At 44.8% G+C, this 27,766-nt stretch overlaps 1 protein-coding gene across 1 annotated transcript in view; it reads right to left on the reverse strand.

Moving 5' to 3' along the window:
• grid1 (glutamate ionotropic receptor delta type subunit 1) overlaps positions 1 to 27,766 on the reverse strand; it is a 571,973-nt gene that overhangs the window by 328,244 nt on the left and 215,963 nt on the right. The gene's annotated exons all lie outside the window — the stretch shown is intronic.

Raw genomic sequence — 27,766 nt, forward strand, 5'->3', positions numbered from 1 at the left:
ATGTCTGGATTTTAAGTGTTCACAATTATATGTTTGTGTCGTGCAATTTCAGGAGCTTGGCTTCACTCCAGGGAGTTTATAAGAGTTATTAATATAGAAAAGCGGAAAAGGGTGGTGAATCTGTGGAATTCACTGCCTCAGAAGGCTGTGGAGGTCATTAATAGATATTTTTAAGATGGAGATTGACAGATTCCTGATTTGTACCGGAGTCAGGGGTTGTGGGGCAAAGGCAGGAGAATGGGGTTGGGAGGGAAAGAGAGATTCAGATTCAGATTCAACTTTAATTGTCATTGTCCGTGTACAGTACAGAGACAACGAAATGCATTTAGCATCTCCCTGGAAGAGCGACATAGCATATGATTTGAATAAATATTTACATTAGCATATCTACAGACATAGTGTTTTTCCTGTGGGAGGAGTGTCCGGGGGGGTGGGGGTGATTGGCAGTCACCGAGGTACGTTGTTGAGTAGAGTGACAGCCGCCGGGAAGAAGCTGTTCCTGGACCTGCTGGTCCGGTAACGGAGAGACCTGTAGTGCCTCCCGGATGGTAGGAGGGTAAACAGTCCATGGTTGGGGTGAGAGCAGTCCTTGGCGATGCTGAGCGCCCTCCGCAGACAACGCTTGCTTTGGACAGACTCAATGGAGGGGAGCGAGGAACCGGTGATGCGTTGGGCAATTTTCACCACCCTCTGCAATGCCTTCCGGTCGGAGACAGAGCAGTTGCCATACCATACTGTGATACAGTTGGTAAGGATGCTCTTGATGGTACAGCGGTAGAAGTTCACCAGGATCTGAGGAGACAGATGGACCTTCTTCAGTCTCCTCAGGAAGAAGAGACGCTGGTGAGCCTTCTTGATCAGAGTTGAGGTATTGTGGGTCCAAGAGAGGTCATCGGAGATGTTGACCCCCAGAAACCTGAAGCTAGAAACACGTTCCACCTCCGTCCCGTTAATGTGGATGGGGGTGTGCGTGCCGCCCCTGGACTTCCTGAAGTCTACAATGAGCTCCTTGGTCTTCTTGGATTTAAGGGCATGATTGAATGGCAGAATAGACTTGATGAGCCAAATGGCTTAATTTTGTTCCTCGAATTTAGGAACTTTAAAAGACTTTGCTACACTGAGGTCGAACGAAGAGAAACAGGCTAAACATAAAAATAGCATAGAAAAACCAATGCAACAGGATACAAATATTGCAGAATAGGTTGAGAAAGGGTATTAAGAGATAATGAGTATAGGGTAGAGATTATACACATGGTGTGACATGAATAGAAGAACAAATGAAGCCAATTTCCCGGCAACAGTCAAGTCAAGTCAATTCAAGTTTATTCGTCACATACACATACGAGATGTGTAGTGAAATGAAAAGTGGCAATGCTTGCGGATTGTGCAAAAAAACTACAATACAGATTGGAACAGAACCACATACATATTACATATTTGTGAGAGAAAAAAAAAAGAAAAAACTGCAATTTTAAAAAGACACCACACAGCAGTAAATTTGTACAGTAAAGTTAGTCCCTGGTGAGATAGGAGTTTACAGTCCTAATGGGCTCTGGGAAGAAACTCCTTCTCATCCTCTCCGTTTTCACAGCATGGCAACGGAGGCGTTTGCCTGACCGTAGCAGCTGGAACAGTCCGTTGCTGGGGTGGAAGGGGTCTCCCATGATCTTGTTGGCTCTGGAGTTGCACCTTCTGATGTAGTCCCCGGTATTATAAGTGCCTGATTTGTAAACTTAATTAAACTGAGAACAGATCAATTTTCAAATCTGTGAATCCAAGCACCAAGTGCATATCAATGTTACATCTCTCCTTTGGTGGGCACACATTTTGCTTCTGCAGTAGCGAGGCATCCAATCTGTCGGCTCTGTTGAGCCTTTGCACATATTGCACCAAGTCATAAACAGTTAAACATCTGTGAGACTGTGAACAAAGCACTAAAGCTCCAGCGTTGCTACCCTTCATCTCATTTCCTCCGAATGAAGTCGGTTCCATCTTGTAGCCTAAGTGTAACGCCAGCTCTGCCTGAGGAGGATGTACAGTACTTTGGAAGAGAGGAGCCCATCAGTCTCTCCAGTCTGATCCATGGTTCGATTAAACCCCGGCTGTTTTAAGCATCAGCTGCATTTACCCAACCTTGCCCCAGGATCCTTGTCACATTAGCCAACAAAAACCTTATGGGCTCAGTGTTAGGCTGGAAAGGATATGCGAGCGCAGAGCTGTGTTAACACACTGGCACTCTGATCCTCTCTGGAGACAGTGGCTTCTCATTTCATTGTTTGGCATTGAGTGAGTTCAGGTACCTGCTGCAGAAACTTGCCTTGGATTCTAGACCCTGGCTCACTCAGGGATGGTTTAACTGAAGGTGTGCCATCAAGCGAAAATTGCTGAACACTTTCCACTGAACAGTTGATAAATATTGGTAATGAAAGCAGTTTGCATAATAACGAAGAACGCTCAGGGTTGCAAAGCATGACTTGAATCTGATCACAATGCTCAAGGAACCAAACTGCATTGTCACGATGTTCATGGAGTCATGAACAAGCCCAACGCAGATGTGGCTTCTCCCGTAGGTCACTGAAATAAACTCTTTTAATAACTTCTGTTAAATTGACCTGATCACGGCCCTTTTTCCCAATGAAAAAACAGGGAAATTGATCTTCTATCCCGTTAATTCAATTTCCAACAAGGCAGTACAATTTCAAACTGGATCTTTGAAGCACCAAGGAAATAAATTGACTTTGCCTTTGGAATAGATGCCTGACCTATACGCACTAAAAAGGAATGTAAAAATCAATCCTTATTGATGGCATCCATTTTCAATGCCACAGCAGATTCTGCAGTCTTCAAAGAGTTTCAATATTGAATGGTCGCTGAGAATGAAGAAAGGTTCCAGCTGCTTCACTTCTTAAACCTTGCTGGTTTATAAAATCTTTAGAGGCTTTCATGAAGTAAATCATAAATATTACCTCAAAGATAAATAAGGCAGGGTGTTACGAGCTATGATATGAAATTTTGATTAAATGGCAAAAAGAGAGAGGGAAGGGGGAAAGTGGAGGGGTGGGAGGGGGAGGGGGGGGGAGAGGGAGGGAGAGGGCAGAGGGCAGAGGGGGGGAGAGGGGGGGAGAGGGGGGGAGGGGGGGAGGGGGGAGGGGAGGGGGAGGGGGGAGGGGGAGAGGGAGAGGGAGAGGGAGAGGGAGAGGGAGAGGGAGAGGGAGAGGGAGAGGGAGAGGGAGAGGGAGAGGGAGAGGGAGAGGGAGAGGGAGAGGGAGAGGGAGAGGGAGAGGGAGAGGGAGAGGGAGAGGGAGAGGGAGAGGGAGAGGGAGAGGGAGAGGGAGAGGGAGAGGGAGAGGGAGAGGGAGAGGGAGAGGGAGAGGGAGAGGGAGAGGGAGAGGGAGAGGGAGAGGGAGAGGGAGAGGGAGAGGGAGAGGGAGAGGGAGAGGGAGAGGGAGAAGGGGAGAAGGGGAGAAGGGGAGAAGGGGAGAAGGGGAGAGGGGGAGAGGGGGAGAGAGGGTTGGTATTATCCGTAGAAAGTAAACAATGGTTTGGACATCTAATGAAAATCTGTTGTGTAATTTGGTAGACTGAGAGGCTTTGTTAAAAGATTAGCATTGATGAGTTTTTCTTTTGTCAATGGGAATAATAATGTTTATTTCATGGTTAACCTACATTGATTCATGATGATGCGAAAGATCATGGCTTTAAATTACAATACAAATGACTATTCTCATGAGTCTGTACTTCCTAATAAGGGTTACAGTGCTCATGGTGATTACTAACAACTCTAGTTTTGTAACTAACACACTCCATTCCAGGGATAAAAATGACACTACCAAACATTGTCTGTCTGCAGCAGCTGAGGGGATGGGGTGTGAGATTGCAACCTTCACGTGGTCCGCCCTGTTTCGACGAATGCAATCAACCTTGCGAGCAAAATCAAATAAGATCAAATAGAACAAGTTGTCCAACAACTTTAGGCTGTGCACGCCATACGCAAGAAGAAGCTGAGGGGATAGTGAAGGGGCCAGTTATTACAGTCCCAGTATTTCAGGCTGGGATGTAAATATCTTAAAGCCAGCAGCACAATTAAGGATGAGTCACACCCTGGCCACTCCCTTGGCTAATATCAACTCAACCTAGGAAGTCAAAGCAAAATACCAATATATGCTTGGTCTCTGATAGCAAGTTAACCACCAGATATGTTACTGGGCAAAGGTGCTATTAGTGTTGAGGTGATCAATTCTGCCTACAGCCACTACATGGGGTCTCTACGAAGGGTGTCAGTATTCCTTGCATGTTGAGGAGGGACGAAGATGAACGGAGATCTGTGACATATCAACGTCCTTATGAGAATATGGTGGCACAGTGGCGCAGCGGTAGAATTGCTGCCTTACAACACTTACAACGCCAGAGACCCGGGTTCGATCCTGACTATGGGTGCTGTCTGTACAGAGTTTGTACGTTCTCCCCGTGACCGCGTGGGTTTTTCTCCGAGATCTTCGGTTTCCTTCCACACTCCAATGATGTACAGGTTTGTAGGTTAATTGGCTTGGTATCAATATAAAATTGTGCCTCGTGTGTGTAGGATAATGTTAATGTGCGGGGATCGGTGGTCGGTGTGGACTCGTTGGGCCCAAGGGCTGTTTCCACGCTGTATCTCTAAACTAAAAATCTGAACTAAAACTAACACAATTAGGCTTGAACAAAATGGTTTTAGCTTAGTTTAGTTTAGTTCAGAAATACGGAAGCAGACCCTTCAGTCCACCGAGCCAACCAGAGATCCCTGTACACTAACGCTATCCTACACACACTAGGGACAATTTACTATTTTACCAAGCCAATTAACCTACAAACCTTTACGTCTTTGAAGTGTGGGAGGAAACTGGAGATCCCGGAGAAAACTCGAGCAGTTCACGGGGAGATAGTACAAACTCCATACAGACAGCACCCATAGTCAGGATTGGTCCTTGGCGCTGTAAGGCAGCAACTCGGCTGCTGTTCCACCATATCGATGCGCACCTCCCTGGTCTCTCAATCACATGGTAGTTTGGAATCACGTCAAGGCAAGTCACTTTTATTTCTAGAGCACATTTAAAAAACAACTCTCGTTGGCCAAAGTGCTTTACATTGGTGGAAGTACTAACGTTATACAACATTGGTTCATAGATTAAGTACATACATAAATACATACATATAGCCCTCCCTCAGTGGACGTCAAGATGGCTATGAAACAGAAAGACTGCCCAATGTCTTCAGGAGAGGGGGGGTGGGGGTGGCAGGGGAGGGAGAGATGTGTGCCAAGTGGAAAGACATTATGTAGATCAAATGAGTATACAAAAAAGAATCCTCCAGCTTCATATAATGCTTCTTAATACAAGATCCCTGCGATAGGAATTCATAAAGACCACCCGAAGATCAGGTCAGAATCAATGAACATGTGACTTTAATCTTCCTGATTTAATCAATCTGATAAGGAGCTTTACAACTGTAGATACTTCAAGCTCATCAGAGCCTTTTCACCAGAGAGTCATAAAATTGTAGCATTCTTCAGAAAAGGCATTAGGTATGTGTCAAATTAAAGGTGAGACTCGTTTTGGAGATATTATATTGATATGACAATGTGGTATTCAGCCTCGTCGATGGTGTGGATAATAGATGTGCAACAAAATGTATTTTGGTAGATTAATATAAGTTGTGTTTGCTCCTGCTCATAGGACATTGAAATATGACTGAACAATCAATTGAAGCATCAATCACTTTGTATTGTTCCCTGCACGCCCACACAGATACATTCCACTGCTCGCTCTCTATTTTAGCTACAGAACCCCAAGCACTAGCTGGTGCAAAATAAGGACAGACAAAGCTGAAAACTTTCTGGAAAGCTGGAAAAGTCAGGCAGCATTTGTGGAAAGGAAAACTGTTAGTGTTATAAGGCTGGGATAAGAGAGAAAAATAAGTTGGTTTACAAAGCAGGTGAGAAGTTTGTGGAGGTCATGTCAATGGATATTTTTAAGGCAGAGATAGATAGATCCTCTCATCCCCCCGCCCTCGGGCTCCTCCTCCTCCCTTTTTCCTTCCTTCTCCCCCCCACCCCCCATCAGTCTGAAGAAGGGTTTCGGCCCGAAACGTCACCTATTTCCTTCGCGCCATAGATGCTGCTGCACCCGCTGAGTTTCTCCAGCATTTTTGTGTACCTTAGATAGATTCTTGTTTAGGACGGGTGTCAGGGGTTATGGGGGGAAGGCAGGAGAGTGGGGTTAGGAGGGAGAGATAGATCAGCCATAATTGAATGGTGGAGTAGGCATAGATGGGCCAAATGGCCTAATTCTGCTCCAATCACTTATGAGAAGGTGGGGATGGTGGTTGGAACAAAAGGAATATCACTGGTGGGTCAAGGCTAAAAAGGTTAGTGGTGCACTTTTGGCAAATTAAGTTTCTTTGTCCGTTTAATGGTGAGATGGTGGAACCAGTGGGCCTAACAGGTATGATTGTTTGCAATGTTTTGTCTATCCGAAGTGGTCTAAATCCTGTGAGGAACTCAAAAGAGCGGTGAGAAAAAGGAACTCGCAGATAGCACAATTAGCATATTTGGCCCATGAAGTCTACTCCACCAATCGATCGTGGCTGATCTATCTCTCCCTCCTAACCCCATTCTCCTGCCTTCTCCCCGTAACCCCTGTCACCCGCACTAATAAGAATCTATCTATCTCTGCCTTAAAAATATCCACTGACTTGGCCTCCACAATCTGCTGTGGCAAAGAATGCCACAGTTTAACCAGCCTCTGAGTAAAAAAATGTCTCCTCATCGCCTTCCTAAAAGAACGTCCTTCAATTCGGATCAGGTCATAAGTGATAGGAGTAGAATAAGGCCATTTGGCCTAAAATCTTGAAGTATCTTGAAACTCAGGATAACAAATCTTTTACACATTGATCTACACTCTAAAGAGCAATGCCACATTCTGCAACTCAGGTACCCTGGTCGCTGCAGGATATGGCACCAAAGTACAATGCTTGCTGTTGTACAACATTAAAAAGGGCCCTTCAGCCCAGCGAGTGTGCTGACCTTCATCCACCTAGTCTCAGTAATCCCATGTTATGCTTCTATTACATTACATAATACAGTCCCCTAAACTCACTCCGGATTCTAGTTTGCCTCTGTAGGGGCAATTTTACAGTGGTCAATTAATCCACCAACCTGCGCATCCCTCAAAAGTGGAAACAAATGATAATGCCATTCAAGAGACTTTTGTATAAGCTTAGGGTCCTGCCAGAAATGGAGGGATATGGATTATGTGCACGTAGGCAAGAGGGGCCTGCTCTTGTGCTGTACTGTTCTATTTTCTATGAAACCAAGTTATGCCAGGGGCGTGGACTTAACATCGGAGCCGATCCTCTGCCTGGGATTGCTCCAACCACGGCCTGCGGACTTATCATCAAGAGCTCGCAATCACGGGAGAGGCTTGTCGGGAGTTCCAATGACGCAGAGGTTCGATCAGCCCCGACGCGGGGTCCGATCACCGGCGCGGGGGAGCTGACATCCCCCAGATGCAGGAGCTATTTGCCCCGATGCGGAGGGTCCAACCACCGACTAAGGGAGTCAAGATCGTCCCGTCAACGGAGGGCTCGAGGCTCCCGACTGCGGGAGAGCACAGAAGAGATTTGAACTTTTTTTTTGCCTTCCATCACAGTGAGGAATGCAGAGGAGTCACTGTGGTGGATGTTTATGTTAAAATATATTTTGTGTGTTCTGTTGCTTTTTATTGTATGACTGACTCGGCAAATAAAATTCCTCGTATGTTGCAAAACATACTTGGCTAATAAAGTATTATTGTGATTGTGAACTTGCACGCAGACAGCACCCAAGGTCAGGATTGAACCCCTGTTGCTGGAACTGTGAGGCATCAGGTCTACTAGCTGCATCACCGTGCCGACCAGACTCCCTGGACCATCCTCACTGCCTGCATTCGCTCTGTAGCCACTATGGAAAGTAGCATATTGGCGCTAACAGACCATGAAGCCCATTGAGCATTAGTATGCAACTGATGTACTTAAATACACAACACACTGCCTGTAGATACTCGATCTACCCTCGCAGCGCTGCCCCAAGATGCAGACAGACATTTTACAAGACAGCAGGTACTTAGGATGGCACTTTGTGACCAGAACACATCACAAAGTCCGATAACATCAAACCTGGGAGAGGGAAGGTCAGATAGTTAATGAACATTATCCAAACACGGAGATAAACTACAATCTACGGAGCAGCAGAGTGAACTTGAAAGTCAATTGCATAAACCTGCATTTTCAGTGTTATGAGACTGAGGATTGACATTACCATGCGTAAAATACAATGATTTCACTCCCAAATTCTGTTCTGACCATTCCTGGCATGAGTCACCCACGACTTGTGTAGTTGGGGACAATTCAAATTAAATTATCAGAAGCATGTAGACATAACGAGGAGTAATAAGCATAAGTGAGTGAGAATGGGTAGGTAGTGAGAGTAGGCAGAGTGTGTGAAGGAAGTAGTACTACTGGATATATATGAAGACCAAGAAGAATCTAAATACTAGTTTAGAATATATGCAAGTAAACACACAAAGAGTGGCGAATGCAATTGGTGAGTTTTGTTTAGAGGTACAGTGATGAAACAGGCCCTTTGGCCCACCGAGTCTGCACCGACCAACGATCCCCACACATTGACACTACCCAATATACCCTTGGGACAATTCTTACATTTATATCGTCAATTAACCTACAAACCTGTACGTCTTTGGAGTGTGGGAGGAAACCGAAGATCTCGGAGAAAACCCACACGGTCACGGGGAGACCCGTTAGTCAGGTTCGAACCCGGGCCTCCGGCGCTGCAAGCACTGTAAGGCAGCAACACTAACGCTGCACCACCGCGCTGCCCTAAGTTTCAAACAGCAATATCCACATGGTAATATAATATAATGGCAATAATAAAAATTGGGCTTAAAATGGGAGAGAACTGAGCAACACACTCATACCCATGATCATGCACTCCCAATCTTTTCCAGTATTAAGTCCAACGCTACTACTAAACTCCACTGTAACAGAGCCAAGGATTCAACCCTACTGTCCAGCAAATGTCCAGCGCATCAAGTTAGCTGCAGCAGAGTTTCCTTGCCCATGTTCCTTATCTTACCACAAAATAGATTTTCATGACCTATCAGCCTTCCCCTGCACCCTCTGTTTCCCCATGGTTTTATCTTCATCATCAATCATCCATCCGAACATCCAGCATCACAGACACACAGACTCAGACAACACACAAAATGTAAACCACACATAAAAATGTGGAAACAAGGAACCGCAGATGCTGGTTATTTAATAATAAACAAAGTGTTGGAGTAACTCGTCAGCATCTCAGGAAGATCTGGATAGGTGACATTTCAGGAGGTGATCTTTCTTCAGTCCCAACCCAAAACATCCATGTTCTCCAGAGCTGCTGCCTGACCTGCTGAGTTACTCCAACACTGTGTTTTCTTTTACATTTTGACACCATGGCCATTGGATGAGAATAATTCACCACAATTGCAGTCCTCCCTTCCTTTCCAGCCACCTATCAGTTGATTTGCTTTGACCTGTATGGTCACAATTTGTGCATACAATAAGCCTCACTCCGTGCCTTCTCATGAGCTGATTTTTTCACATAATGTGAACATTCGCCACCCTAATTCTCCCTAAACCGAAGAACTATCTCATTAGGCTAAACTGGGTAAGAACAGCAGATTCTTGGGTGGCACAGTGGCGGGGTGGTAGAGCTGCTGCCTTACAGCGCCAAAGACCCGGGTTCGATCCTGTCCACGGGTGCGCTCTGTACATATTTTACACGTTCTCCCTGTGACCGTGTGGGTTTTCTCTGGGTGCTCCGGCTTCCTCCCACACTCCAAAGATGTACAGGTTTGTAGGTTAATTGGCTTCTGTAAATTGCAAATTGTACATTGGCCCTAGCGTGTAGGATAGGCCTGGTGTATGGGGTGATCAGTGACTTGGGACTCAATGGGCCAAAGGGCCTGCTTCCACGCTGTAACTCCAAATCTAAATCTAAATTCCATTCCCGAAGGATATAAGTAGCAACAATGCATTTTTTCCACCAATTCAGTAGCGTTGTGTTTGCCAGTCCAGTGATTAATTCCTAATGTGTTTAATTATTTAAATTTAATTTCCCCAGCTCCCATTGTTAGATTTGAAGTCATGTGTTCAGATCAAAGATCCAGTTGTCAACCGCTTGTCCAATAACTTGCCATTGGTATCAACTGCCAACTTAAAGAGCCTGTCCCACTTTCACAACTTAATTCACGACCTTTTTTACTCGTGGACATTTTTCATCAGGCTAGAAAAACGCCCCGACCTACTTGATGCCACGAGTACCTACGACTAGCATCACGACCTACCTATGACCTCATACGACCTCGTGACGACCATGCTGTGAGTATGAGTCAAGGGCAAACTCGGCAGAGGTCGTGAATTAGGTCGTGAAAGTGGGACAGGCCACTAATTATCATCACACCAGCATACCACTGAAGGAATACTGTACTGTCAGAGATGTCATCCTTTGGATGAGGTACATATTCAGGTGAGCATATGGAATTTCTTCAACAACCCTCAGAGAGGAATGGTACACAAAAAAGCTGGAGAAACTCAGCGAGTGCAGCAGCATCTATGGAGCGAAGGAAATAGGCAACGTTTCGGCCCGAAACGTTGCCTATTTCCTTCGCTCCATAGATGCTGCTGCACCCGCTGAGTTTCTCCAGCTTTTTTGTGTACCTTCGATTTTCCAGCATCTACAGCACCTTCTTAAAAACTCAGAGAGGAATATTGAGCACCCTTGATGGGTTTATATATAGTAAAAAAAAGGTTATTCGAAACTTTGTCTCCTCGCTGTGTTTGAATTCTTGTGTGTTTCATCTGCCAACAAAACCAAGCAGATAAACAATACCTTGAATGTTCGGCATCCTAAAAGACGTTATAACGTGCTACCTAAATACATTTGTCTCCTCCCTAGGCTCCTGCAATCTATCTCAGACAAATGATTGCACCCTGCCAGGATTTGAACCCACAACCTTTTTGCAATTATAGGAAGATTGTAGCGAAATTGCTTTAATTTGTGGCATCAGTACAAAATTCCCTCGAACAAGGAGGGAAATTGAGTGAAAGTAGTAATTACAACAACCGAATTACAATGAGAAAAACCAGAAACAAAAAAATAAAGCCCAATTCTCATTGGCAAACACCTTATGTTTTTCAGGAATTAAAAACAAATCCATTTAGAAATTGACAAGTAGAAATGAAAATATACAGAGGCACGTGTGAGGCATCGTTAATGACATTTTGTGGGTGTTTGAAGTCGATTGGCTTGGATCTCTCGAATAAGACTCACAGACACTCGGCAAAACTGCTGTTATTAGCTTCAGACACGACCCCCCCCCCCCCCCCCTCCCCCCCCCGAAGCAGAGAACCCTTCTCAAACACAGCCACTTGAATCATGATGAAATAAAGAACACTCCTATCATTCCCATTTTTATTTCTCTCCACTACTTTCGAAGTGTTTCTTTATATAGTTTCTATTTTATTTTTATTACCATTAGACAGAAGGCTTGGAGTAGTACACATTAACAACTCAAAGCTGTTAAACCACCAATAAGCAGTTTAAGGTTAGAGAGATAGAGCTCGCACATTATCCGAGCTGAACGCAATGTCATGTTAAAGGAGATTTGCCTCATTTCTAGGATTCTGTGAAGTTGTTGTAGACCTCGCCAAGATAATGATTCCAGTACCACACGAGAATCATTTTCAATGCCACACATTCACCGTGACTTCAAAACGGAGGATTATGTCTTAGCAGGCTTATAGGTGACTAAATCCCCCGTCTGATGTGATGCTGTCCTGGCTGTTACAGGTGGCAAGGGAGGAGATTGCTAGGGAACTGACAGGGAATTTTTAATCTTTGCTGGCCACTGCTGAGGTGGCTGATGACTGAAGGACAGCAAATGTGATACATTTATTCAAGGAGGACACTGAGATTAGAGTTACATTTAGGCCTGTGAGTCAAATGTTAGTAGCAGGACAGTTTCTGGGAAAAAAATATCTAAGAAACAGGGTTAGTCTATACTTGGAAAGGCAGGTACTAATCGAGGGAGTCAGCATGGCTTTGTTAAGGAGTGATCCTGTCTCTCCAAATTGAATGTATTTTTCAGAGGCTGACGTAGTCTATATTGACTTCAGTCAGGGCTTTGATAAAATTCCACCCTCAAAACTGGAGCAGAAGATTAGATATTTTGCAATCCAGGTCAAATTGGCAAATTAGATCCAAAATTGGATTGGTAAAAGGAAGCAGAGAGAGATGGTGGAGGGTTGTTTTTAAGACAAGGAGTCCTTGAGTACTTGGGCTGAAAGGAATGGGTGAATAGAAACTTATTGTGTGGTGAATATATCGATGATTTGTATGTGAATACAGTTTGGTATGATCAATAAATTTACAAAGTACACAAACTTGGTGGTAGACCAAAATGCTGGAGAAACTCAGCGGGTGAGGCAGCATCTATGGAGCGAAGGAAAAATGCAACTTTTCGGTTTGAGACCCTTCTTCAGACTGATTTGAGGGTGGGGGGGGAGGGGGGTGGTGGGAAGAAGAAAGGTGAAGACAGTGGGCTGGGGGAGCGCTGAGAAAGGGAGGAGAAAGCAGAGACTACCTGAAATTAGAGAAGTCAATGTTCATACCACTGGGGTGCAAACTGCCCAAGCGAAATATGGGGTACATCTCCTCCAATTTACAGTGGTCCTCACTCTGGCCATGGAGGAGGCCCAGGACAGAAAGGTCGGATTCAGAATGGGAGGGGGAGTTGGTGATGTTATTAATGGTGCAGAATGTAGTCTTAAGACATGGGACAATTTTTGATGTTGGAAAGATGCACAAAACAATGGCAGAAGGAATTTAATTTTGATATGAGGTGAGACATATTGGGAGACCAAGTAAGGCTCGGAGATGCAATAAACAGTAAGGCCCTCAGGAGTATTGAGGAACTGAAGGACCTCCATATTGAAGTCCAAGGTTCCCTGAAGGTAGTTGCTCAGCTGGAAAGGTGGGTTAGAAGGACATACGGGATACCAGTCTTCATTAACTAGAAAATGAAACATTACTGAAAAGACATTTCTGGTTGCCACACTAAAAGGACATAACTGTACTAGAAGGAGTGCAAAGGAGATTCACCAGGATGTTGCCTTGGATGGAGAGTTTCAGTAATGAAAAGAGATTGGACTTGTTTTCCTTGCAACCCAAGAGACTGAGGGGAATCTGATTGAGATTAGTTTAGAGATACAGCGCGGAAACAGGTCCTTTGGCCCTCCAAGTCTGCACCGACAAGCAACCCCCGCACACTAAAGGGCCTGTCCCACTTTCACAACCTAATTCACGACCTTTTTAATTCGTAGACATTTTTCATCATGTTGAAAAAAACGCCACAACCTACTTGATGCCACGAGTACCTACGACCAGCATCACGGCCTGCTACGACCTACCTATGCCCTCCTACGACCTCGTGACGACCATGCTGCGAGTATGAGTCAAGGGCAAACTCGGCAGAGGTCGTGAACTAGGTCGTGAATGGGACAGGCCCTTAACACTATCCTACACACACTAGGGACAATTTACATTTATACCAAGCCAATTACCCTACAAACCCGTCCGTCTTTGGAGTGTGGGAGGAAACTGAAGATCTTGGAGAAAACCCACGCTATCACAGGGAGAACGTACAAACTCTGAACAGTCATCACCCGTAGTCGGTATTGAATCCAGGTCTCCGGCGCTGTAAGCGCTGTAAAGCAACAAATCTACTACTGCGCCACCGTGCCGAGATCTATGAAGGGATCAAATTGGGTAGATAGCAAGAAATATTCCCTCATAGCAACAGTCTCTAAACCCTGGGGGCTTATGTTTACGTTAAGGAGTATAATGTTCAGAGGGGATTTGAAGAGAATTTCTTCACTCATAGTTTGGAATCTGGAATGTATTGTCTGGGGTGACTGGTGGAGGTGGGAATTCTCACAATATTTAAGTAACACTTGAATTACCAAGGAATGAAAAATCGGTGCAGGAAAATAAGATCACTAAAAATAGGTATTTGATAGTCAGGATTGACATGATGAGCTGAAGGGCTGTGCTATAATTTCTGCGATATAAGATTCTTTGACTCTTTGACACCACAAAAAAAATCTTCTGTCATGAGGTCTTCAACCAACAGTACCTGCATAGTTATCGAGCCCCATTCTATACCCCTTCAATACATTTTGGAATCACCCACCAGTGATCCATCTCCATCCATCTCCATGGATGATCTACCATCTACATAGGAGACTATTAGTATGTTTGCTGTCCTTTTGCTTGTTGAATAGGATTTAATTGGAATCTGAGGGGTAACTTTTTCACACAAAAGGTGATGGGTGCATGGAACAAGCTGCCAGAGGAGGTAGTTGAGGCAGGGACTATCCCAACATTTAAGAAACAGATAGACAGGTACATGGATAGGACAGGTTTGGAGGGATACGGGCCAAACACGAGCAGGTGGGACTAGGGTAGCTGGGACATGTTGTGGGCAAGTTGGGCCGAAGGGTCTTTTTCCATGCTGTATGACTCTATGAAACTGCACATGGCTCAATTGGTCAAATATCTGCAGAAATCTCAGCCTGTCTTAAGTATTGTAAATGCAGCTGAATGGAAGGACAGATTCAGGATTTTGATGAATCATGGATGAAAGAAGGAAGATATCCACACCTAGGCCATTCACATCCAAACCAATGCCCATAACGACAGGATTTCAATGGCAAAGAAGCACGGCTGTTTTAAAGTATGCTCCAAGATCATTTTTTGTGCAATAATGTATGGGTAAAAAAAACAAATGTTCACAGATGTCCAATTCTCTTGATTGAATTAACCGAAGGAGTGGAGTTCAAAACCGCTCTGCTTCGGTGCTCAGATTGTAAGGGACACTTGAAGTAAAGATTTAGGATGACGCACTTAGGCAAAGTAATTTTGTCCTTAAAATATAACCGCTGTGTAGCGAACTCATTTCTCTAATGAGTGCTTGAGAAAATGTGGAGCATTTTAGTTCTATTTGGATAGTGATGGTTTCCCAAGGCAAATACAAGTTGCAGGTCAGTGTGGCACTTAAGAAGAATGACAGGTTGCTAATGGAACCATTTAATAACCATCACTGCCGCAAGGATCTGGAAGCAGATGGAGGTTAAGTGATCGCCACTGGTAGATTCAACTTCTTGCTGTGCCCTGCAGTATTGCCAGAAAGGATAAGCCCTCCATCTGGCTGTATAGTTAGATCGGACAGGAAGAAAAGGATGAGAGCTCAGGGATAATTTCTTTCTAAATGGATTTGACATGTGCCTGAATCTTACAGTAATCCACATTCTAGTTCTCTCAATTTTGTTTACTTTTCGACTTCATGAAATGGAAGTGATCCCAAAGAGACTCCCAATGATAAAATATGGCAACTAAAATTGTTTTTACTGCTTTGAAATATATTTCTATTTACAGCACTGAACATGCTGCAAAGTCAATGGAATGAACTTCAGGGATAGAACGCAAGCCTATATGTGAACCAAAAGAAGATGTGGGAATTAAATAAAATCAGAAATTGCTGAAAACACATATCCATGTGCCTATCTGAGGAAGGATGTACTGACTCTGGAGAGGGTTCAGAGGAGACTCATAAGAAGGATCCCAGGAATGAGTGGGTAACCATTAACATATGATAAGCGTTTGATGACACTAGGCCTGTACTTGCTGGAGTTTAGAAGGATGAGGGAGAATGGTAATTGAAACATACCAAATGGTGAAAGGCTTGGATGGAGTGGATGTGGAGAGGATGTTTCCACTAGTGGGAGAGTCTAGGACTAGAGGTCATAGCCCCAGAATTAAAGGACATTCCTTTAGGAAGGAGTTGAGGAGGAATTTCTTTAGTCAGAGGGTAGTGAATCTGTGGAATTCTTTGCAACTGAAGGCTGTGGAGGCCAAGTCAATGGATATTTAAGGCAGAGATAGATAGATTTTTGATTAGTGCAAGTGTCAGGGGTTATGGGGAGAGGGCAGGAGAATGGGGTTATGAGAGAGAGATCGATCAGCCATGATTGAATGGCGTGGACTAGATGGGCCGAATGGCCTAATTCCACTCCTATCACTTATGACCTTTTGACCATCCTACATCTGTGGAAAGACATGTGGAATTGATGTTTTAGATCGGAGATCCTGCATTAGATGGGGAATATGTAAGGAAGCATGTTTGTTGTAATGTCTCTGATAGGATGAGGCCAGGATCACTGTTGCTCATAAGCTGGTGAAGTTCTCTTGTTGTTAAGCTAATGGGCACAGTTAAGGGCCTGTCCCACCAGCATGCGATTGCATGTGTCTAGCCCAACCAAACGTGGTGGCTTGAGGCGTACGGCCTCGCGGGGCCAGTCCCACTTCCAACCGCGGAGCCGTCTGGAGTTGTGCGGTGCTGGTCCGGACATCATACTCACCAATCAGCTGTGCAGGAGGTGGGCTGACTGAATTTGGACGTCGCACGGCGTCGGGCGGTTACGTCATCACGCAACGGCACGCTGGGCGGTGGCGTCATCGCACCACGCGCTAGGCGTATGCCGTCAAGACGCTGCGTAAGGGGTTGTCGCGCAGGCCGTTGCCGCGCGGAATCTTTGGACAGTGTCAGTTTTTCGGAGCCCCGCGCGATGTCGGGACCAGCTCTGCACAACTCCATACGGCTCCGGCGATCGAAGTGGGACCGGCCCCACGAGGCCGTACGGCTCAAGCGACCACGTTAGGTCGTGCTTGCTGCATGCAATCGCATGCTGGTGGGACAGGCCCTTTAGAGATACAGGATCGCAAACATAGGAACAACATGTGAAATGCAGAGCAGTGGGAAATACCCAACAGGGTAAGGAGTTTCTTCCCAGAGGCCATTCGGACTGTAAATGCCAATCTCACCAGGGACTAACTCTACTGAACGTTCTTCCCTTCATTATTCATTATGTAAAAGAATATGTGTGGTATGATTGTGTCTATAATTTGTTTGGTTGTTTGGTTGTTTGTCTTTTGCACAAAAGTCCGCAAGCATTGCCACTTTCATTTCACTGCACATCTCGTATGTGTATGTGACAAATAAACTTGACTTGACTTGACATGACAGTGCCGTATGCACTATTGTAAGAGAAAAAGAGAGCCAAAAATGTGTTAATGAGCACAGTTAGTCTAGAGGAAGGGTCCCTACCCAAAATATCATCTGTCTATTTACATCCACTGTTTGACCAGCTGAGTTCATCCAGCAGTTTGTTTTTGCTCCAGCATTTCCACGCTTATCTACAGTGGAACGATGATCATTTAATCTTTAAAAGCACCTCTCAACAGTTACTCTAAATCTTTCCTGAACTGCCATTATATGGATGTAAATGTATTTGAGTCGCTGCCTCAGTCAGTCAAGGATGAAAATGTATCGGGCAATACCACCACTTTACGCGAATGACAATCGTGAAAGTCAATAGCTTCATTTGTCATCAGAGGTAATGAAAAGTTTGTACGGAAATCTAGTCTGGCAGCATATTGTCAAATCGTGTCTTGATTGGAACACATAGAACAGTGCAGCACACAAACAGGCCCTTCGGCCCACAATGTTTGTGCTAAACATGATGCCAAGATAAACTAATCTCATCTGCCTACATATACTGCATATGGCGCACCACGGTGGCGTCGCGATAGATCTATTTCCTTACTGTGCCCGAGACCCGTGTTCGATCCTGACTACGGGTGCTTGTTTGTACGGAGTTTGTACGTTCTCCCCATGAAGTGCGTGGGTTTTCCTCCGACATCTTTGGTTTCCTCCCACACTCCAAAGGAGGAAACTGGCGCTCCCAGGGAAAAACAATGCAGGTCACGGGGAGAACGTACGTACTCCATACAGACAGCACCCATAGTCAGGATCGAACACAGATCTCTGGCGCTGTAAGGCAGCTACTCTACTGCTGCACAACCGCGCCATACTTGTTCAGGACAATATTCATGGGTGAAGAGCAAACAATCAATTCAAAGCTATTAAAAGAAAGTTAATGAAGATTAGGTTGAGATATGCTGCGGGTAAGTCCTGGTGACCACCCTGTAGAAAGGCTTCACTGATCTCTCTGAAGCTGTGGCCAAGTATTCTCACCACAGAGGCCTGCAGATTTCCCCACGAGTGGCTCGTTAACTGCGATAAATTGAGTTCAAAGATCACAAACCATGGAAATTACCTTTCAGAAGTGAGAAGACACAAAGTGTTAGAGTAACTCAACAGAGTACAAACTACTCCAAAGATAAAGATGGGGGGTAAATCAGGGTGGGGTGTGACAACTAGCAACACTGGGTGCCATAGAGTCTACGGCACCGAAACAGGCCCATTGGCCCAGTGTCAACCAAGATGACTCTCTGAGCTCGTCCCATTTGTCTGCATTGGGCTCATATCTCTGTAAGCCTTTCCTATTCATGAAATGTCCAAATGTCTTTTAAACATTGTAATTGTCACCACCTTCACCATTTTGCCTGGCAGCTCGTTCCATATGCCCACCACCATCTCTGTTGATAACCTGCGCCTCAAATCCCTTTTAAATCTTTCCGCTCGCACCTGAAACCTGTGCCCTCTAGGTTTAGACTCCACTACCTAAAACTTGAAACTGATACCATGCATCCCGATCACATCACAACAGGAGGATGGGTCCACGACTGTGGTTCCTGTCTGAAGCCCAGGGGGGGAATCCAGCTGCAATCTTCCTTCAACCTCTTCATGTTTTACCTTGATCACCAGTTGTCTACCTCTTATGGAGAGAAGCATCGATGATTACATAGATGGAGGGGTTCCATACGTTAGTGTGGAAAGTCTATAGATCACTGGATGGACTCCTTGGTTCTGTCGGAGGGTAGACTGAGACTGACTCCCCTCCACCCTCCCCCCCCCCTCCCTCCCTCCCCAACCCAATCTTTGCACATCCCCAATCCTCTCCACTAGTCAATTTAATTTCATGGTTCATGTATGACTGTGGGAGATCAATTTCCTTCCTGAGATAAATACAATTCTATCGTATCGTCCCCAGATGGCAATGGCCAACGCCTCTTCAGATAACGTTCTGATGAAAGATCTTCAGACCGAAACATTGACTATTTCTATTTTCCACAGCTACAGCCTGATGGACTATGGTAGCAGTTTTATACAATGGTACAGGTAACACAAGGCATACCATGCAGCAACCATGCCCCACCGTTAATCGGCTGTGGCCATTCTACACGAGGCAATGGAATGCTTGTGTGTACCTAGAGAAGACCAGGATATCACTAGAGGAAAGGGCTGCTCTGGTGAGCCTTTACTCAAGGACTAATCCATTCCAATATGCTTGAACTAGAAATGAAGTCTGTAATGCAGGCTAAGTGTCCACTAACTCCATTCCAACCTACAGCACCACACTGTTTTAGGAGTATAAAGCACAATTATATTTAGAAAGGCTCACTTCAGTCTGTAATATTAATCGAGTCTGCATTTTTGACTCATATCAAAATAATATTCTAGCTTTGATAAAGCTCGATCTTCATCCTCAAATGATTATTTTTTGTCTGAGAAGCCAGAAGACTTTCTACTACAGAGCATCAAAGGAAAAGCAGGAGTGAGATTAATGAATGTTTTCTGCCTATGAAATAAAATGTTCATATGGCAGTGCATACAGTAATGGACTCTGCTATGCTGTATGTTTAACAATATTGCCCTGCAGTGCACCGAGCACCAACTTGCACTAACACTTCAGATTCATTCGGAAGCAAACATCAATTTAATTTGGGCAGGAAAGAACTGCAGATGCTGGTTTAAATTGAAGATAGGCACAAAATGCTGGAGTAACTCAGCGGGACAGGCGGCATCTCTGGAGAGAAGGAATGGGTGACGTTTCGGGTCTCTAGAGATGCTGCCTGTCCCGCTGAGTTATTCCAGCATTTTGTGTCAATCATTTTAATTTGATGCATCCTTATTTTGTTACATTTATACTAAATTACTCTTTGGTGACTGAGGTTATGTCAGAGTAAAAAAAATACTATCACAAGAAAATAGGTGCAGGAGGATGGGTACAGATGGCACAATGGGCTAAGTGTTCGGCTGGCAACCGGAAGGTAGCCGGTTCGAATCCCGCTTGGAGTGCATACTGTCGTTGTGTCCTTGGGCAAGACACTTCACCCACCTTTGCCTGTGTGTGAATGTGTGTGAGTGATTGGTGGTGGTCGGAGGGGCCGTAGGCGCAGATTGGCAGCCACGCTTCCGTCAGTCTGCCCCAGGGCAGCTGTGGCTACAGAAGTAGCTTACCACCACCGAGTGTGACTGAGGAGTGAGTGAATAATGCGATGTAAAGCGCCTTGAGTATTAGAAAGGCGCTATATAAATCCCATCCATTATTATTATTATATGAAATGAACTGCAGGAGGAGATAGTTGAGACAAATACAATAATAACATTTAAAAGAGATTTGGACATGTACATAGATACATAGACAATAGGTACAGGAATAGGCCATTCGACCCTTCGAGCCAGCACCGCCATTCACTGTGATAATGGCTGATCATCTACAATCAGTACCCCGTTCCTGACTTCTGCCCATATCCCTTGATTCCGCCAGCCCTAAGAGCTCAATCTAACTCTCTTTTGAATGCATCCAGTGAATCGGCCTCCACTGCCTTCTGAGGTAGAGAATTCCACAGATTTTCACTCTCTGGGTGAAAAGGATTTCCCTCATCTCAGTTCTAAATGGCCTACCCCTATTTCTTAAACTGTGGCCCCTGGTTCTGGGCTCCCCCAACATCGGGAACATATTTCCTGCATCTAGTGTGTCCAATCCCTTAATAATTTGATATGTTTCTACAAGTCTCCCTCCCATCCTTCCAAATTCCAGTGAATGCAAGCCCGATCATTCCATTCTTTCATCATATAATAGTCCCGCCATCCCGGGAATTAACCTCGTGAACCCACGCTGCACTCCCTCAATAGCAAGAATGTCCTTCCACAAATTATGTATATGGATAGCAAAGGTTTAGGGGCCAACATGGGCAGTTGGGACTAGCGTATATGTGGCATCGTGGTCAACATGGAGAGGTTGGGCTGAAGGGCCTGTTTCCATGCTGTATAACTATGAGATAGCCACTCGGCCCTACAAGCCTGCTTCATCATTGAATATGCTCACGGGTGATACGTCCTTAGCCTCATCTCTCTTGCATGAGGTCCCCATAGCTCCTCATTTCTTTGATCTTTACAAAGGTAACTTCATTGTAGTGGCCCGCTATGCAACCCTCAATCTACCAAGAAGGGTCGGATATCTGATATACATTCACTTAAAAAAAAAAAAAATTAAATATTTTTAATATTTTTATTAGAAGCAAACAAAATAGATTCACTTGAACAACAATTTGTTCAATATGTATTTGGCTCAAGGAGGAAAAAACATTTTTGGATCTTATTCTGGGGACAAAAAATGGGTCTGAGGTTAAGGGGGAAAAATATAAGAATTAATTGCATTAGAAATAATATAAAGTGTAACTTCATTCGGGGGAGGGATGACTTCAATAAGATGAAAGAGGATCTAGCCAACTTAAAGTGAAACGTACAGAATTCTGACCAGCCTTGCCAAAGCAGATGCACTAAGGATGGTTCTCCTGACTGGTGGTGCATCCGAAACCAATGGTCTCAGGATATATGGTCTCAAGATATCAGTGGTCTCAAGTCATTTAGGAATGAGTACGGGTCACATTTGGAACAGTTGGTAGAGCTGCTGACTCCCAGTGCCAGAGAATCTGACCATGGATCCACACAGATTTTGTACATTCTCCCTGTGAGTTTCCTCAGGGTGCTCCGATCCCACAGACCTGTAGGCTTGTAGGTTAATTGGCCTCTGTAAAAATAATATATCCCTAATGTGGCGAGAGTGGATGAGACAGTGGAATAACACACAACTCGTATGAATGTATGTGTGTTCGATTGTCAGTGTGGATTGGGTGGGCTGAATGCTGCTAAACTGAAACTGATATGTAGAGAAATTAGGATGGCAAGATGGCGCAGTGGTAGAGTTGCTGCCTTACAGAGCCAGCAACCCAGGTTTGATCCGGACCTTAGCTGCTGTCTGTGTGGAGTATGCACGTTCACCCTGTGACCGCGTGGGTTTTATCTGGGTGCTCCCACACTCCAAAGACATGCAGGTTTGTAGGTTAATTTGGCTTTGGTAAACAAATTGTAGATTCCCCCTAGTATGTGTAGGGTAGTGCTAGTATTTGGGGTGACCACTGGTCAGTGTGGACTCAGTGGGCCGAAGGGCCTGTTTCTGCACTTTACCTCTAAAGTAAACAGAAAGTGGCATGATAAAGAATAAAAAAGAACTAGCATGAATGGGTGATCGATGGTCGCCATGGATTTGGCCTGTTTCCATGCTGTATTTCCAAACTGAAACTGAGATGAGGAAAAATGTCTTCACTCAGAGAATAGCAAGTTGCCCTAGGGATCATTTCAGGGACCACAGCTGTTTCTTTCCATTGATTCCTGACATAGACATCTGTGAGCAGGGAAACATTTCAAACTGTGCACATCAAACTTTATGATGCAAATACAAATTGCAAGAAGGTTTAGAACGATTATGCAGAAGACATCAGGTACAACAACACAGACAAGTGCAATTTTAAAAGGTGAAAGGCCCGACTAGAATGGATGCGGAAACAATGTTTCCACTAAGAGTTTGCATTTAATTCTGGTCTCCACCTTTAGGATGGCAATTATGGTTACAGAAGGGATGCCAAGGATATTCACTAGAATTGTTCCAGGAAAGAGATTTCAATTATGGAAAACTGGAGAGATTGGATTTGTGCTGCCTGCAGCTATAATGTTCAAGACAAACTTCAGATTTAAGGGATTTAGAATGGTGGAAAGATTTTAAAGGCTGTAGAGACACTATTCCTATTACACAAAGTTGTGGAAATCGGCGGGGGGAAGGGGGGGGTGGGGGGTGGGGGGTGGGGGGGGCGTTGGGATTGCATGGGAGAGGGATGGGGTGGATTCACATCAAACATTATGACCAAAATACTTGACTTAGGAGACACATTGTGCAGAGTATGGTTAGAATCTGCAGAACAATAATAAACTAATGTAATCTAAACTGAACTAAACTACTTATCAGGCTGATGAAAACAAAGTCAATCAGGGCCTTAAAAAGGAATTAATTCATGGGCCTGTCGAGAAAGAGCCAGTGAATAACAATGAAAGGATTGTTTTACAAAGACTTCATGTGGACTCAGTGGGTCCCGTTTGACATTGACAAGTTCACAATTTTTATGAAAAGTTGATTTATCCCGAATCTGACACAAACTCAAATATGTTACTGCCAAATAAAGCCACAGTCCCAAGATTACGATGGCCAATACTCAGTCAAGGTGTCCAACCCAATGACAGTCCCGTTAAGCACAAATATTTAAAGCAGTAACTATAACATACATTCACCCTGCCCCTTTAACATTATATCACCTACAACATATGGTGAGTAGTAGCTCACCTATCATGGCATTTTGGGTGCATCCCATGAACTGGTACTTACTGAGGCATTGCAGCAGTGTGAGACGTGTTGTTTGTGGAAGGAAACCTTAAACAAAGGAACGAGCTGCCAGTGGAGGCTGTTGAGGCAGGTACTATCACAATGTTTAAGACACATTTGGATAGGTGCATGGATATGACAGGTTTAGAGGGATATGGGCCACAGGCAGGCCGGTGGGACAAGTGTAGATGAGGCATGTGGACAAGTTGGGCAGAAGGCCTGTTTCCATGCTGTGTGACTCTGTGATTCTAAAGGCTCCAGCAGGTCTTGCCAGAAGATGTCGAATCAGAGGCCCTGTTTTAAGGAAGTGCAGGGAGGTTTCCCCAGGAACCCTGGAGTCAATCACGGATAATGTATGGCACAGGAGAGGCCATTTGGCCCATCATGTTTACGTCAGTTTAGGAAACCAGGGAACCAAACCCCATCTTCCAGCATCTGGCCTGTATCCCTGCAGCTCACAACTCTTCAAGACACATCTCAGCACAAGTTGAATGTGGTGAGGGATTTCTGCCTCCACCAGTCATTGAGTTTCATACTCCCACCCTCTGAGTGAAATCATTTTTCCTGATCTAGCCTCTTTTCAATTATGCTGGTCACCTGGCTTTGTGATGCTGGTTTAGTTTAGTTTAGTTTAGTGTCACGTGTACCGAGGTACAGCGAAAAGCTTTTGCCACGTGCTAATCAGTCAGCGGAAAGAAAATAAATGATTACAATCGAGCCATCTGAGATAGTTCCTTCCTATTCATTGTATCTTGGCTTCCGGGTGATCTTCTACACCTCATTCAAAAATACACCAACAAATGCAAGTCTGAACAAAATTTCGTTGCATCTGGCTCACCATACAACATAAAATAACAAAAGGATAAAATAGATAAAAAGATAAAATAGATAAAAAGATAAAATAGATAAAAAGATAAAATGGATAATAGTGGCGGCACATTATATGGAATTCAAGAGTCTGATGGCTCGGGGGAAGAAGCTGTTGCAAAACCTGCCCGTTCTGCTCCTTATACTGTGATACCTTTTGCCCGAGGGCAGCAGAGTGAACAGTCCATGATGGAGCTGTGTGGGGTCTTTTATAATGCTGTTGGCCTTGGACATGCAATGTTTGCACGCAATGTTCAGGATTGAAGGAAGAGACCTCCCGATGATTTTTTCAGCTGTCCTCACCACTCTCTGCACAGACTTCCAGTCGGAGGCTTTTGCAGTCCCCAAACCAGACAGAGATGCAGCTGGTCAAAAAGGTCTCTATGGTGCCCCTGTAGAAAGTGGTGAGGACGGGATGGGGGAGGTGAGCTCTTCTCATCCGGCGCAGAAACTGCAAACGTTGCTGCGCTCTCTTAACTAGTGATGCGATGTTTTGTGACCAGGTCAGACTGTTCGTGATCTGCACCCCCAGGAACCTAGTGCTTCTGACCAACTCCACATCGATGTCATTAATGTGTAGTGGTATGTGACTGTGCCGGTTTCAACTGAAGTCAACGATGACCTCCTTTGTTTTGTCAACATTCTGGATCAGATTGTTCGTGTTGCACCAGTCCACCAGTTGTTTCACCGCCTCCCTGTAAGCCAGTTCATTGTCGTCCCAGATAAGGCCCACCACTGTTGTGTCATCTGCGTACTTCATTTGATGTGGTTTGTACTAAACCTGGCACAACAGTCGTGGGTCATCAGGGTAAACAGCAGCGGACTCAGGACGCAACCCTGAGGGGAACCGGTGCTCAGAGAGATGATGTTGGAGGTGTTGTTTCCAACCCGTGCTCACTGGGGTCCATCAGTGAGGAAGTCCAGTAGCCAGTTACACAAGGGGGTGTTGAGGTCCAATGAACCCAATTTGCTTACCAAGTGTGAGGGATGATTGTATTGAATGCTGAACTGAAATCCACAAACAGCATTCACACATGTGTGACTTGGCTTTCAATTAACAACATTAAAACATATTATCTATTCATAACACCATTCCTGTTTAGCTTAGTTTTGTTTAGAGATATAGCGTGGAAACAGGCCCTTCGGCCCACTGAGTCCGTGTCAACCAGCGATCCCCACACATTAATGCTATCCTACTCTAGGGCCAATTTTTACATTTATACCAAGCCAATTAACCTACAAACCTGTACGTCTTTGGAGTGTGGGAGGAACCTAAGTTCTCGGAGAAAAGCCCCGCGGTCACGGGGAGAAGGTACAAACTCTGTACAGACAGCACCCGTAGTCAGAATGGAACCTGGGTCTCTGGTGCTGTAAGTCAGTAATGCCCCTGTCCCACTTAGGAAACCTGAACGGAAACCTCTGGAGACTTTGCGCCCCACCCAAGGTTTCCGTGCGGTTGCCGGAGTTTGCAGGTGGTTGCCGGAGGCTGCAGGTAGTGGAAGCAGGTAGGGAGACCGACAAAAACCTCTGAGAACCTCCGGGAACCGCATGGAAACCTTGGGTGGGGCGCAAAGTCTCCAGAGGTTTCCGTTCAGGTTTCCTAAGTGGGACAGGGGCATAACCCTACTGCTGCGCCAGCGTGTTGTCCCACCGTTCTTGGGATCTAGTCCCGAATCTTATATTTTTACAATGCCAGCACTTTGATGTCTGTAAAGTCTTTCATACTTCTTCTCTGTTATTCTGTGCACAGACAGAGTATAAATTGAAATTATCTCCAAGACAGAGTGAATTATGGCCTCGCGACTTCTCTTCAGTATCAGTTAACAAACACTGCAAGATTTCATCATTTTTACCAGCTCTTAATTTTCTTTTGAATTCAGCAGAAAAGTTAGTTGATAACAATTTTGTGAAATGCTATTTTCTGTTCCCCCTGTAATTTCAGACCTTGACATGCCCTTAAATCATATGATGCATCATGTCCTCGAGTCTGCAGTGGCAAATCTCATCCTGATGTTGGAAATATTGAGTTTTTCAAAATAATTTACTTGAAGATGTTCATTTGATCTACAGTCTGAAACTCATTTGGCATCAGAGGGAGGGGACATAGGTCATGAGGTCATAAACGATAGGAGCACAATTAGCCCATTCGGCCCATCAAGTCTACCCCACCATTCAATCGTGGCAGATCTATCTCTCCCTCCTAACTCCATTCTCCTTCCTTCTCCCCATCACCCCTGACACCCGTACTAATCAAGAATCAATCAACCTCTGTCTTAAAAATGTCCATTGACTTGGCCTCCACAGCCTACTATGGTAAAGAATTCCACAGATTCACCACCCTCTGACTAAAGAAAATCCTCCTCATCTCCTTCATAAAAGAACCTCCTTTAATTCTGAGGCTATGACCTCTAACCCTTCTCTCCAGAGATGCTGCCTGTCCCGCTGAGTTACCCCAGCTTTTTGCTTCTATCTTCGTTTTTTAAACCAGCATCTGCAGTTCATTCCTACACAGAGCCTGATGTGTGTGCCAGGTATCAGTAGAGATGATAGTCTGATGCTGGGACCCTGTGTTTGAGCAGTACTTGGACCACCCTCTAAACCCCACCATGTGCTTGCTCAAGCTTCTGTTTGTCTCTAAATCCCCGTCTATCCCTTTCTTCCCCCTCCACCCCTCTATTCTCTCTCCACCCCTCTCTCCCCCATCCACCCGGGGTAGATCTACCCGAGTCGAGAGTAGATTACTCTAGCGCGGGGCCCACTTAGGCTCGGGGCCAAATTAGGAAGCAATTGGTCCAATTGGCTTAAGGCCGGCCCTGGTTCTAAGTGTATGGAAGAGCTGGAGTGAGACTTGGCTCGAGGCCCAGCTAGTTCAGATACAGAACTACTAATGGATGTTGGCTGGTGCCTTAGTCTTTTCTGCATCCACCGCAGGCAGAATGGATCAAGTGCTGTTTTGTCGGAGATATTCCAGAGCAATAATGAGTGGGCTTCACATTTTTCCAAGAGATATCTATATTACTGTAATGGGAAGGCACTGTATTTCTGGAGGTATTTTTAGCAACTTGCTGAGGGAATGCTGCAAGGTTGACCAAGAAAGTTGCTGTATAAATAACGTCAAAGCAGCTAAATGAAATCGCATTAAATTTGTCACAGCTGCACTGAAATGTATTTACCATGAGAGTGCCTCTAAAATAAAAATCAGGATTTGTTCTTTTAAAAAGGCTCTCTGAAATGTGTCGGGTTA

The sequence above is a fragment of the Amblyraja radiata genome, chromosome 37, assembly GCF_010909765.2.
Source record: "Amblyraja radiata isolate CabotCenter1 chromosome 37, sAmbRad1.1.pri, whole genome shotgun sequence".
In the NCBI taxonomy this organism is placed as follows: Eukaryota; Metazoa; Chordata; class Chondrichthyes; order Rajiformes; family Rajidae; genus Amblyraja; species Amblyraja radiata.